The sequence below is a fragment of the Capsicum annuum genome, chromosome 1, assembly GCF_002878395.1.
Source record: "Capsicum annuum cultivar UCD-10X-F1 chromosome 1, UCD10Xv1.1, whole genome shotgun sequence".
Taxonomy (NCBI): Eukaryota; Viridiplantae; Streptophyta; class Magnoliopsida; order Solanales; family Solanaceae; genus Capsicum; species Capsicum annuum.
In genome coordinates this window covers 222,247,496-222,263,093 of record NC_061111.1, presented here as the reverse complement: position 1 = coordinate 222,263,093, position 15,598 = coordinate 222,247,496, and the positions used below count along the sequence as shown (strand labels likewise).

The 15,598-nt window shown below is 34.6% G+C and overlaps 1 long non-coding RNA gene across 1 annotated transcript; it reads left to right on the top strand.

The window, feature by feature from the left end:
• The first annotated feature begins 2,972 nt into the window (after positions 1-2,972).
• Positions 2,973-5,100, top strand: LOC107847507. The gene is made up of 2 exons (XR_007053389.1): positions 2,973-3,636; positions 3,867-5,100. It is a non-coding gene; the product is annotated as an uncharacterized LOC107847507 (long non-coding RNA).
• The last annotated feature ends 10,498 nt before the right edge of the window (positions 5,101-15,598 follow it).

Below are 15,598 nucleotides of genomic sequence, written 5' to 3'. Positions count from 1 at the left end.
AAAAAGATTCAATCTTTACTAAAAAATAGGTCTCTCACCTTTCAAACATTAATGATGGTTGTGTCTTGTGATCCCTAGCTAATTTCTTAAATCATTACTAGTTGAGTATGTAGTTTGTCACCTGGATAATTCCAATTGAAATGAAATAGTAGTGTCAGTAGAAATAAAAGTAAATTGATGATTTTGACATTAAATATAATAATGATAACTATATGTTTTAATCGAATGTAATACTAATGATATAATTGACCACCAGGGACTGCTTGACAAAACCCAAACCAGGGCTTTATCGTAATGGGCAGATCAGGCCTAACAAGGACCAGAGCCCTCCCCTCATTTCCCATGCCAACCAATGAAGCATAAACCCTAAGTCAGATGAATACCAAACGTATAACAAGATAGCATGTCTAACAATACTAAAAATCTGAGATAGGTTCACGACCGTGACCAACCCAATCGAGTCCGACCGTACCAATACCCAACCAAACAACCATAACCAAAATTGTAATAACAACCAAGTCCATAGCCAAACCATTCTATAACATAATAATATAGGATAGAACAACCAATAATACAGTCACACGGTATCATCCCTAATGCCAATGACAATACTAAGGGTGACTCCACTACCGATATTGCTCGTACCAACCCATAGCAGTTCCACAAAGCCTCTATCCAAAAGTAAAATAATATCCGGTCAGGACATGCCCCCGACCATGGAAAAACTGATGTCCAAAACTAAACCAACGAAAAACATAAGAATCCAAAACAAGAAATGAAGCCTTCCAAAGTATGGAGGCTCACCACTTCAAGTTAGCACAAGCTGTATCCAAAGTTCAAGTCAACTTAGCTAGATGTAAAGTATGACCAACACCTGCATCGCATGGGGATACAATGTCGAAGATGGTTAGAGGTTGGAGCTCTAGCATGTAACTCAAGGATAAGGATAAAATAGTGCCAACTGTTTCCAAAACCAATCAATCAATGAATATAACTAATGCGCGCGCGCACACACAAACACATATATATAGATACACCATGATAGGATAGGAAACAAGATTAGCAAGAACTTTTGAAACCGTTAACTTGGGATAAGTAGAATGATTTTCCTAGAACAAGGCGCCCACGAGCTATATGGGCCCAGCTCTCCCCTAGCTGGAAGGGCCCCAGCTCATGTAGCTGCACGAACCAGGGAGTATCTATAACTGTAATGCCTATATGGGGGATTCAAACCTCCTAACATAATTAAGGTGACATAAGAACCAATACATATAGTAAGGGGGACTCAAACCTCCCATTGATAGTTTCATTCGGAAGACTCAAATCACCCTATCATAAGACAAGCGCACCGGCTAGCGTAGTTTCTAGTGTTAGTCTTTCAGACTCCACTTTCATGATTCGGCTACACACCCCGCTACTAAGACCAATTTAAAACCATTACTCCACATACACAACCAATAAGTCAATTACTTACCAAAGGCATTAAGTTAGTATCGTCATACCAACACTACTTGAAGTATACCACATGCCATTATCATTTTCAATCAATTAACCATTCAATTGACTTTGGGACTCAAACCCATCGGCTAACAAAAGGACATATTCAATTCAAAGTTTAGAGACTCGAACCCCATAAGTCAAGTATGTATTTAGGGACTCAAACCCATTAGAAATTTAAATCACCAAGGTTACCATTTAGTTCATTACATTTACAACAAGGCCTTTCAAACCATTTACCAACCATTCATAATCATTAGGCCAAACCTTAGTTCAAAAAACATTATCATGTGACTATTCCTTCTTTTAGGCATTTTCACAAACACTTTAAGGGCATGCATTTACCAAGACCAAAACCAAAGTGTAAACCATTCAAGTTAGGGAACCCATGACCCAATTTTTAAACCACAATTACCAAGAACCCATATGTGCAAACCATTACCAAAATCATGCATAAATGTAATTTAAACCAAGAGTGGACAATACTCACCAACATGCATCAAAACCCTCAACATTGGTTTTCAAAACCACTATTTAAGAATCATAATCAAGATTAATAGAACATGAAATTTATTAACTAATAATGAGGGAAGAGTTAGATGCCTTATACAAGATGATTCACGCAACGAACTTTACCCCTTAGCCTCTAGATGAACACTTGTAGAAACCCTAGCCTCTAATCTTCAAAAGTAAGTTAGAGAGTGTTTTTGGAGTTTTTAATCTCATAATAGTGTGTTATGAGAGGCCACAACATGTTTTAAGATATTCGGACAAAAGAGTTTTGGGGTGGGAAATATATGGAATACCCCCTGTTGACACTCAATTTTGGCTCACATTTTTTTCTCCAATAAGACTTATATTTTTATTTCTATTTCTACAAATTTTTAAATAACGAAAGAAAATCTATTTTCTATCATATTATAAAATATTTTAATTAAATATAATTGAATATTTTAGCATCAAGATCACAAAAAAATAAAAAAATATTTTTTGGTAATCGTATTCAATTTATTTCTAGTTTTATTTTTTTAAGGCGATATTATGACCATATATATGTATAATTTATTACATAAAATATATATTTTGTTATGTTCTTATTTTTACACACATATGTATGTATATACGTAATTTTTAGGATATTAGGAAGTATCGATAAAATTAATTTCAGTAGAAAAAGAATATTTGGACTAGCAACAATCCAATTTTTTTTTTGAATCCAACTCTTATTTTGTTTTTACCACGAGCCCAAAAATTAGCCCAAACTATGTCCATTAAAACTACTCCATCCAACTCTAAATCTAAGTCATCAATCTTTTTCATATTCTTTTAACCAATTACATCTCGCCACATCACTCAGCCAATAAATACAAACTCATCTCGGCCACTTAAATCTTTTTATCCAAAGGCCACAGATTTTCAACTTTGAATATATATATATATATAATATTTATTTTTAAACCATCCGATCAAACGATCGGACATCTTGAATTTAGTCAAAAAACATCAAGTACAAGGGTAGGCTTTCTCTCTTCCCAAACCACACTCATCTTTTCCTTTCATTACCCAAAATGCACAAAGAAACCATCAATCTTTCACTCTCTCTCCTTCTTCGTCATCTACTCTATACCCAAAATCAAAACCCTATTCCACCATATCTGACCATCCGTTTACACTATAAGGATTCTTCCTATTTTTATCCTTTCCAATCCGCTACTCAACAAATAAGTGAGAATCAGTTTCCAATTAGTGATACAACAAAATTCGATTTCAAATCCATGTTAAAGACACAAAAATAGTCCAAAATTATAAAGTGAGTTGTCTCTTTCAACTTTTTGAATTTCAAATACATCCCTTTGATTTGGCAGTTGGTTTCCTTGAATTTTTGGTTTCAAATCCGGACTTTCAAGTCCAAATTTGCATATAAATACCCACGTTTTTACCTATTTTGAAGAGGGGGAGAATTTTTTTGGAAGGAGAGAACAAGTTCAAAAATATAGAGTGAACACTTCGAATCGGCGTATTAAGGTCACAAAATTATTATTTCTCTTAGTTGTTTTCGGCATAAGGTCGATTCCCCAAAGTTTGAGTTATTCATCTGAATCTTGACGCTGAAGCCCCAAGCTTGCTGCCCAACACAAGGTAAGATTTTGTCTTGTTTCTTACTCGTATTTCTCCTTTGTCCTTGAAATGGCTGTGTGAATTAATTCCTACTCCATTTTCACTTCTTTGTTGTTGTGTATTAGCAATATAGATTTATCTTGATTGTCTACTATTCTGGATATGTGGCTGTATAAAGAATAAGATATGTGGTATAAACTCTATTTTCTATTGATCCTAAATTTAGAACCTTGGTTGTGTTGTGTTTACAGCATCCTTTCAATTTGGAATGAACAAAAGTTTGCAAGAAACTTGTTAGTTTTGGCCATGGTATGGTTCGCTTTCGAATCGATAGACTGTTTTCCCCTCTTATTTGCTTGACATTCTTGTGAGAAGAGTATTGTTTGATGAAACAATGGCTTGAAAATGTCACAACTTGGTATAACACGAATAGGCCACTAATTAATTTAATCTGTATTTTTAATATCCCCCTACTATCTCATCTCCCTCTATCAAAAGTATGAACCTGTGCGTGTGGCTGTTGTATGCATTTTCTTTTTAGCTAAATATTCTTTCAAAATAATAACTAAAGAAGACATCGAGATTTGTTTTACAAAATACGTTGAAAGCATTGATTTGGAATGTTCAAAGAATGAAATTGTACCTTTGAATCTTTATCTTGTCTGCCTTTGTAGTATGTTGAAGAGTTTGTTTACATCTTGTGTGGAATTATTGTATGAACTATCGTATGTATTATACTTCTAAAAAATGGTTGGCTAGCCCTGTGTGTGATTCCTTAAGAAGAATTTAAATGTATGCATTAACATATTGGGGCTGATAAGATTATTCTACGTACTAATATAGTTGAAAGTATCAAAGTATCATTCAATTAGAATCTCGTCCAATTTGTAATTTCACCGTTGAAAGGTCACATTGTTAGTTTGCTTAGAAAGAGTGATTAGCTAGTTTATGGCTGATCCAAATTAGCATTTTTTTTAGAAATAGGTTAGCCTTTATCTGGTTGCACTATCGTTTTTGACTTAGCCAAAAAGGATGACTTTCTTAAAGTATTATATCCATGGAATTTAAAACACATTCTTTGCTTAATGAAATGCTCATTCAACATATTTTCTCCCTTAATTTGTATTTTCCCCTGTACTCCTTATTTGATCAAATACTAATCCTCATCATTTTTCTTTGTTTCATGTAATCTGGGGGGTCGGAGTTTCGATTGAAGATCTATTTTTTGACCCAAAGATCAGGTTGGGTCAATGGCTATAGGATCACAGAACTCAGGTCTAAATCACTAGGAGTTGAGTCCTTCAATAGGAATTTATCGTATCGATCTCTCCGCCTTCTTCTCTACTTTATTTTTCGTATTTATTTCACTAACGTTGTATTTCTTTGAATATCTCGATTGAGTATTTTTACTTTGTTTAATTTTGTTTAGCTCAAAAGATCTCTTGGTTTGCTTCGGTTAATCTTTCACTCATCCAACGTTTGTAGGTATAGTAATGTCGTGTGATTTAACCATTTGTTCACTTCACACTCGCAAATAAACTTTCTAAAGTAAAAGAGGTAAATTTTGGTCTTTAAGTGCAATCTCAAACAAAACACATTTCTTTTGGAATTGATTAAAATGGTTAACAATTGTTTTCATTTTTTAAAAAAAAAGAAGTTAAACAAATGTCTTTTTATCACCTTAAATGGACTTTTTCAAATAAATCACTATAAATAGGTTTCAATTAGTTAATCTGTTTATGTTTGCAAGGAACTCATCTCCCAAATTCGATTCTTTTAATTAACTCAATATAATTTAAGTATTTATTATATTTCATATTGATTTCTAACTTTATTTCAAAGTTTTCTTTTTCTTTAGATTTTAAAAGTTTTTGAAAGGCAAGGTATATGTTTATTCTTACGTCGCTACATACAAGGTACATTTTATTTTATTTTATTTTTTATTATTATTATTATCCTTTTCACTTCTATTACATAATTTACAAGTTATTTTTCAATGCTATTATATAATGCACTTTATTATCACATTTTATTTCCGACTTAGTTTAGTCTATTGGAATTTCATAAATCAGATGAATTTTTATTTATTTTTACATATTCCTAATATTCATATATTTAGGTCTATTTTATGTAAATTCTTTCGTACTTCAAAAATACACTTTCTTACTTTATAATGAATTTTATTCATATATTCAACTTCATATATTTTAAGCATATTTTCTCGCAAAAATTATAAGATCGTATACCTTTATATTATTACAATAAAAATGCTATTGTTTCTTATGATTTTTTCAAAATTTTTGTTTATGAATAGATCGTGCAATAACTATATTATTTTCTTGTATATGGCAGCATTACGTCTTCTATACCTTAAGTTTTCCTTTCAAAATTAAGAACAATAATAACAGAGATTTTATTGTCACTATTTTTTAGCAAATAACTAAGGCAAATATTTCCCAAATATTTTCTAAAACTAAGTTCAAGGACTATCTTCGGATAGGCTCTAAGGGGTGCTTAATACCTTCCCCTCGAGAAACCAAAACCCTAACTTAGTCTCATTGGTTTTCACAGACTAAAACAAATATTTTCACATTATCAAATGGTTTTCCTAAGTTTTCCTTAAAAGTTAGGTGACGACTCTTAACAAAATAATTTCTTTCAAAAATCAGGAAGCGTCGCTACGACCACCATAAGTTGTGGATTGTTTCGGCCCATCCGAAATGGGGCGTGACAGAATGGCGACTCTGCTGGGGACTTACTTAGGTTTTTGACCTTAGAAACTTAGTTGATGAATTATATTTGGGAATATTTGTTTATTTGTGTTCATTTTTTGCTATAATATAAATGTTAGCAATATACAATCCTTTGCTTGAGGGGACGCAAGCCAAATCCAAACTTGCATTTCTTATTTGTTTGAAAACACTACCTGTTACAACTTTATCACTTGCACTTTTCCTATTAAGTGTTGGTCGTACACAATTCACCCACTGAACACGCGAGGGGTGTACTGCACTCCTCCGAACCTTTTTTGGATTTCTTAGTTTCAGAGTTGGTGTAATTAGGTTAGTGTACCTTCTCACAGCTATTTAGTCCCACTCTCAGACATTTAGGGAAAAATCTTACTCTAGTAATAGGTCATATTGCATATACCTTAGGTGGGACGGTCCAAGGAATCATCTCTGCGACTAGAAAGCCACCCTTTTTGTCAGAAGGTTATACACCTTACAACATACTTTCTGTGAAATTGATTCAGATGATCCAGATACTGCCACTAATGGATTTCGTACAATTTTGTTGACCTTCCTCTCAATCGATGATGTGGGGTAATCTTTCTAAAAATAAAACCTTCTCTTCATTTGATTTCCTTTTATAGTCCATAGACCTGGAGTATTATCAAAGACTCCACCTAAATCTAATCAAACAGGTGTTGGGATATTACTAGATCTCCCCCCAATACTTGAATTCCTCTTTTCACTCAACCAACGGGAAGTATTAGATGAAACTCCGCCTTTGTTTGGCGTCTTTTTCATGAAAATAGTTATGGGATATATTTCGTCCCTATCATCATTCTTTATTTTAGATACATGATTATTTGTTATTATCAATACTTCATTTTTATTAGATATCCCTATGTGCCCTTTAACTAACGATAGGTCCTTAGGATTTTTTATTCCTTTTGTATCCCCTTTTCAAAAGCAATATTTCATCCCGCTCTATCTTTTGAGCTAGTGTACACCCCTGCAACATCTTTTATTATCATTCATCTTGACTTCGCTACCCTCTCTTCAAAAATCTTAAATTGTCCTGAATCTAAATATGATAGAATCTGGATCCATCTATATCAATTTATTTCGACGTAGGCCCCACCTCTGGCAAAGAGAGGTTCCAAAATATAAGACGCGTTTTCTTGACAATATAAGAATGTTTAACTCAATGTGGATGCGTTTGTCTGATGACCTAAACTAACTCTTTACCTTTGTATATATTTTTTCTTTTTCTTTACCCCCAAAAAAGGTTCATCGTGTTGACAATCGAGCTAGCTGACCACCCTTACTTCACCAGATCCAAGTCATCGACATTACCTCGACGTAGTTGGGCTGTCCAAGGAAGAAAAATCACTATGTCTGATCTGACTACATCTAATCCAATTGGTACAGGGAATGTCACAGTTATCAAAGAACCTCGTGAAACTTTTGAAGCTAGAGCTACTATTCAACATGACAAGCATGTCGCCTGTTTGACTCGATAAGTCGAGGATCTATGGGGAGAATTGAATCAGGTTAAGGACTTGACTAACTTATCTTTTACACTCCAAAGTCCACCTCCTGAACCCAGGAATACTGCACCAAACCCACCACGTTTTTCATCACTTGATTCACCGATTCCCAAACACTTTCCTACTCAACATCCCTCGTCTACCGATAATAATTCACTTCCGTCCACATCAGAAAATCCACCGAATCAACCACCTACTTACACCCCTTCATAAAGTCATCCACTCACCTACACTACCCATGCCGCTCCTCCTAATCCACCACTTGTTAACCCACCAAATCAACCTCTAGTTCATATTACTTACATTTCTCCACCTGTTTATACTTATCCGCCATCCACAACTATTCCTTTAACTCAAACAAACCAACCACTAACTAATACCCCTTGTAATCCTCTACCACCTCCAATCCAAAATACTCCTAACATACAAAATTATCCCATCCAGTATATACAAGGGGCACATGTCTCCATCCCATACACGCAACCTGTTCCTCCCGTATATGCAGGGGAAAGACAAACCTTTACTAACCCAATAATGGTCAAGTTCCAACCCGAGGTGGACTAGTACAAGGGAATAGAAAAAGATGTCAAGGCCAAAGCAGACAATGATTTAGCAAGAGAGGTTCGTCAACTTAGAGAAGCAATGAGAAACCTCCAAACTACCAGGGAAAGCAAAATCCTAGAGTATGATGATCTCTGTGTGCAATCAGACATTGACTTTCCCATAGGATACAAGCCACCAAAGTTTGATTTGTTCAATGGAGTTGGTGACCCTCATGCACACTTGAGGGCCTACTGTGACAAGTTAGTGGGAGTAGGGAGAAATTAAATGACCAGAATGAAATTGTTCATAAAAAGTTTGTCTGGTGAAGCTCTCGCATGGTACACACAATAGGATCTTCGTAAATGGAGTGGGTGGAACGATATGGCGCAAGACTTTATGGATCGGTTCAAATTCAACACTGAAATCACACCAGACAGGTTCTACTTGGCCAAGTTGAAAAAGAAACCAACTGAGATATTTCGCGAGTATGCACTGCGATAGAGGGCAGAAGCAGCTAGAGTCCAACCACTAATGAGTGAAGGTGAAATGGCTGCCACTTTCATTGAATGCTAAGATAACAATTTGTACTATGAAAAAATGATAACCATGATGGGGCAAAAGTTCATAGAAGTCACTAGAATGGGAAAAATCTTGGAAGATGGGATTAAGTCGGGGAGAATCCAAGACTATACGACTTTGCAAGCTGCAAGAAAAGAAATTCAATATCATTCTATCAACGGGGACAAGAAGAAGAATGAAGATATATCTGCTGCCGTGATTGACCAAGGACATAAGCCAAGTCAGACGCCTTTCTACTTGAATCAGCCACATCAACCCATCTATCCTTACCATTATGGTGAAACTTCTCAAATGCTTTACTATCCTCCACTAACTACCTATCCTGTCTATAACACCCAGGCAAATTATTACCAACCTCGAGCCTCTATTTTCCAAACTCCGCATCCATATCAACCTGTCTAAGCTCTAACTCACCAAAATCATCCACATGCTGTACCTAGGGCCCGTCCAAATTCTGAAACGAAAACCACTCGCAACTATCCAAATTAGCTGAATCATATGCTCGGTTATTTTAAAGGTTGAAAACAGCAGGCATGATACAACCCATTGAAGGAAAAATCCCAGATCCTATTCCAAAGTGGTTTGATGGTTCCAAGCATTGTGCATATCATTCTGGAATTGTCGGGCACGACACTGAAGATTGTTATGGTCTTAAAAATAAGATTGAAGCCTTAATCAAGGAAGGAGCGATTCAACTTGCTGGACCTCATCCCAATGTAAGCGACAACCTTCTACCAAACCACAGGAATGCCAATATGAAAATGATAACTATCGAAGAAGATTAGGATTTGAAAGGGATTATTGTACCAATTAAAAAGGTTAGAAGATATGCACCGTCAATGGTTATCCCAAAACTAGTACCAACAAAGAATACTGCTACTACCAAAAAGACACCAACCATTTGGAATGCAGAATCAGAAGAAGCTTAGAAGAATTGGACTTGTACTCCGTACCTGGGATCTTGGTAGATTAAATAAGTAGTAGTTTTTTTTTTTGAAATACTTTTGAAATAGCTTGATTCTAAAACTGAGTCTTGATCGTGCCTAAAATTTTATGTTGTGCTGCCTCATCTTTTGAAAGCTTAATTGCAAAATCTATGAATGAAATTTTTATTTTCTACGACGTATTACTCTCTATATTTTTACATATAAATTATCAAATCTGCCAATTCCGATCGTGACACAATGAAATAAATGATCAAAGTATGATTTCAAGGAAGACTTCGAAGCATGACTGAGAGTTCAAACAACCGACCAAGGAACATGACAAACATGAGAGTGCTCGAGCATAAAGAGTACTCGTTCAAGGGAAGTCCAGACACTACATAGGGAGACTTTAGATAGGTTTTATGTAATATAGCTTTCACTTTTCATGTACTTATGAACTACGTTCCGACCTGATTCCCTTGGCAGGATACGTAGGCAGCCAACATAGGGTTCGGTCTTTCTATAGAAAATAAAATCCAAAATTTCTCATTTGTAATAGGAGAACTAAACCTGACCTGATTCCCTTGGTGGGATACGTAGGCCACCCGCAATCTTCGTTCACACTAGGATAAAACTAAAGGTTCTTCCTTATGTAATTTTGAACTACACGTAACCTGATTCCCTAGGTGGGATATGTAGGTGGCCTATAGCAAGTTCGGCCCCTTTATTATACAAACTCTAAGTCATTTTATGTACCTTGAACTACGTTTTGACCTGATTCTCTCAATAAGATATGTAGGCAACCTGTATAAGGTTCGGTCTTATCAAACCAAAAGTTATATACCTTTTACACCCCCAAAACTGGGCAGATTTTAAAAAGATATCAACAAAGATGTTTGGATATTATCAAGATATATTTGAATTGGTCTACCAAACAAAGAGTAGAAAGATAAAAGATATTCATTTTGTTTCAAAAGTGTCACAGTCTAAGATTGGCAGAAGTTTTGAAAACTATACATATCTTGGAATATACATATATATATATATATCCTTTAAACATTTTTCTTACAAAGATTTTACTATTGGTTTATTTGACAAGTCTCAATGGAGGTCACAAAGGTTTGAATAGATGATATGAACGGAAAGTCAACGAAGTCAAGCCTCGAGTCAACAAGAATCAACACCCCCTCCCAACTAAGAATTTTTCTTTGAGCGCAGGGATAACAAAGATGCAGGATGACAACGCTAAATTGATAAAAAGGCTACCAATCAGGGCCATGAACATCATTTGGCCCTTACGAGGAATTACTCATCAAGGACAAATTTTGAAGACTAGAGAACAATACTCAAGCAATCAATAACACTATCTCCAGCCAAGCGACCCCACTCATTTGATTCTTTACTCTATTATCTTATTTTGTAATTCATTTTTTCCACTTGGTAATTTTACCTTGAATTCTTGCGGGAATCAATTTGGGGTCTTCGAAGATAAGAGGATATATTATTGGGCCATACGACTCCTTTATTATAAGCCACACGACTTTATTTCTCATTTATCATCTATTTTACTTTTACCTCACAACTTTATTCAATAACTTTACTCTAAAGTTTCCTTTCAGGAGTTACAACAATCAACATCAGTCTCCGAAGACAGCCGGAGACTCATTCATCACGAAATCCTCCAAAGACAACTAGAGGATTTCACAACAATCAACATTAGTTTCCGAAGATAATCGGAGACTCATTCATCACGAAATCCCCAAAGAAAATCGGAGGATTTCACAACAATCAACATTGTGTCCTCGATGACAATCGTAGACACCATCATCATCAAGTCTTCATAGACAACTGGAGACATCATGCATCATTAACTCTCCGAAGACAATCGAAAGACATCATTGAGTCCCTGGAGACAAACAACAGTCTCAGTTGACATTAAAGTTTTTGAAGACAACCAAAAACTTTATTACATCATCAGCATAAGTCGAGCGGCTACACTCTTACTTTACCTTCTACTTTACTAATTACTTTAAATTACTTTACCAACTTTAATGACTTTACCTTAAATCTTACAGACATCATTGATTATCAAGTCTTCAAAAACAACTGGAGATGTCATGCACTCTCTGAAGACAATCAGAGACATCATTCAGTCCCGTAGACAAGTGGAGACTTCATTCAACATTAAAACTTCCAAAGACAACCGGATGCTTCATTACAACACTCGCAAAAGCTGAACGACTACATTCTTACCTTACTTTTTCTTACATACTTTATATTTTTTATTCAACTGGTAGTTTTACCGTGAGTTTTATTTTTTACACGAAACACAATTTGTGATAATAAGACATATATCACAACGTGGAACTACCCTCTTAGAAGCAAACTGGGGCAAGCTAGCGGAATGTCAAGCATCCCTAGCTACGTCAAGAATTTCGGTAAAGAAACTCAACTCAACTCGACTCAAGTTTTTATTTCAACTTTCAGTATCATCACCCAGTGCCTTCTTAATCCGATATTGGGCAATTTTTGAAAATCCACAATCTCATTTTCTCTCAAGATCCTCAACGAATATTTTTATCCAACGCCTACTCATGCTTAGCTATACCAATTAATAATTTCAGATACAAGTACACTTGTATCCACTCCATTCGTGCTGAAATTATCCTCGAAGAAACTCAGTGTCACCATAATTCTACACTGGGGAAAAATTTTGATGTTTACTAAATTTTGCTATGATTCGAAGTACAAATGGTCTGATTTCTCATAAAACTCGAGATATGTAGGAAGCTCAGAAATCGAAACCCGGCCATAATCTTCCAAACACTTTATTTTTCTCGAGGAAAAATTGGTTACATCAACGTGATTGCCCAAAGATTTTCACACAAATCTTTGGTCACTCAAGGGCAACTGTTGACACCCAATTTTGGCTCACCCTTTTTCCTCCAATTATTTCACCAATGCTCCTCGGCTCCAAATAATTTTCAAAAATTAAATAAGAAATAAGACTCATATTTTTATTTCTATTTCTACAATTTTTTAAATAATAAAAGGAAATCTACTTTCTACCATATTATAAGATATTTTAATTAAATATAATTGAATATTTTAGCATCAAGATCATAAAAAAAATAAAAAAATATTTTTTGGTAATTGCATTCAATTTCTTTCTAGTTTTAATTTTTAAAGGTGATGTTATGACCATTTATATGTATATTTTATTACATAAAATATATATTTTCTTATGTTCTTGTTTTTACACACATATGTATGTATATACGTAATTTTTAGGACATCAGGAAGCATCAATAAAATTAATTTTAGTAGAAAAAGAATATTCGAGCTAGCAACAATCCAATTTTATTTGTTTTTGAATCCAATTCTTATTTTATTTCAACCCAGAGCCCAAAAATTATCCCTAACTCAGTCCATTAAAACTACTCCATCCAACTCTAAATCTAAGTCATCAATCTTTGCAACATCCTTCTAACCAATTACATCTTGCCACGTTACTCAGCAAACAAATACAAACTCATCTCGGCCACTTAAATCTTTTTGATCCAAGGGCCATAATATTTTAAACTTTATATATATATATATATATATATTATATTTATTTTTAAACCATCTGATCAAATGATCGGACGTCTTGAATTTAGTCAAAAAACATCAAGTACAAGGGCAGGCTTTCTCTCTTCCCAAACCACACGTGTCTTTTCCTTTCATTACCCAAAATGCACAGAGAAATGATAAATCTTTCACTCTTTCTCCATCTTCCTTATCTACTCTATACCCAAAATCAAAACTCTAATCCACTATATCTGACCATCCGCCTGCACTCAAAGGATTCATCCTATTTTCAGCCTTTCCAATCCGCTACTTCAACAAATTAGCGAAAATCAGTTCCTAAATAGTGATATAATGAAATTCGATTTCAAATCCACGTTAAAGACACAAAAATCATCTAAAATCGTGAAGTGAGTTGTCTCTTTTAACTTTTTGAATTTCAAATACATCCCTTTGATTTGGCCGTTGGTTTCCTTGAATTTTTGATTTCAAATTTGGACTTTCAAGTCCAAATTTGCATATAAATACCAACATTTTTACCTATTTCGAAGAGGGGGAGAAGTTTTTTGGAAGGAGAGAACAAGTTCAAAAATATAGAGTGAACACTACGAATCGGCATAGTAAGGTCACAAAATTATTATTTCTCTTTGTTGTTTTCGGTCTAAGGTCGATTCCTCGAAGTTTGAGTTATTCATATGAATCTTGACACTGAAGCCCCAGGCTTGCTTCCCAACACAAGGTAAGCTTTCGTCTTCTTTCTTCCTTGTATTTCTCTTTTGTGCTTGAAATGGCTGTGTGAATTAATTCCTACTCCATTTTCACTTCTTTATTGTTGTGTATTAGCAATATAGATTTATCTTTATTGTCTACTATTCTGGATACGTGGCTGTATAAAGAATAAGATATGTGGTAGAAACTCTATTTTCTATTGATCCTAAATTTAGAACCTTGGTTGCATTGTGTTCACATCATCCTTTCGATTTGGAATGAACAACGTTTTGCAAGAAACTTGTTAGTTTTGGCCATGGTATGGTTCGATTTCGAATCGAAAGATTGTTTTTCCCTCATATTTTCTTGACATTCTTGTGAGAATGAGTATTGTTTGATGAAACAGTGGCTTGAAAATGTCAAAACTTGGCATAGCACGAACAGGCCGCTAAATAATCTGATCTGTATTTTCAATATCCCTCTACTATCTCATCTCCCTCTATCTAAAGTATGAACCTGTGCATGTGGCGGTTGTATGCATTTTATTTTTAGCTAAATATTCTTTCAAAATAATAAATAAAGACGACATTGAGATATGTTTTACAAAATACGTTGAAAGCTTTGATTTGGAATGTTCACAGAATGAAATAGTATCTTTGAATCTTTATTTGTCTGCCTTTGTAGTATGTTAAAGAGTTTTTTTCCATCTTGTGTGGAATTATTGTATGAACTATCGTATGTATTAGACTTCTAAAAAATGGTTGGCTAGCCCTGTGTGTGATTCCTTAAGAAGAATTTAATTGTACGCATTAACATATTGGGGCTGATAAGATTTTTCTACTTACTAATATAGTTGAAAGTATCAAAGTATCATTCAATTAGAATCTCGTCCCATTTGTAATTTTACTGTTGAAAGGTCACGATATTATTTTGCTTAGAAAGAGTGATTAGCTAGTTTGTGGCTTATCCAAATTAGAATTTTTTTTAGAAATAAGTTAGCCTTTATCTGGTTGCACTCTCGTTTTTGCCTTAGCCAAAAAGGATGACTTTCTTAAAGTATTATATCCATGGAATTTAAAACACATGCTTTGCTAAATGAAATGCTCATTCAACATATTTTCTCCCTTAATTTGTATTTTCCCCTGTACTCCTTATTTGATCAAATACTAATCCTTATCATTTTTCTTTATTTCATGTAATCTGGGGTTTCGGAGTTTTGAAGGAAGCTCCATTTTTTGACCCAAAGATCGGGTTGGGTCAACAGCTATAGGATCACAGAGCTTGGGGCCTAAACCACTAGGAGTTGAGTCCTTCGATAGGAATTTATCGTATCAAGTTCTCCGCCTTCTTCTCTACTTTATTTTTCGTATTTATTTCACTAACG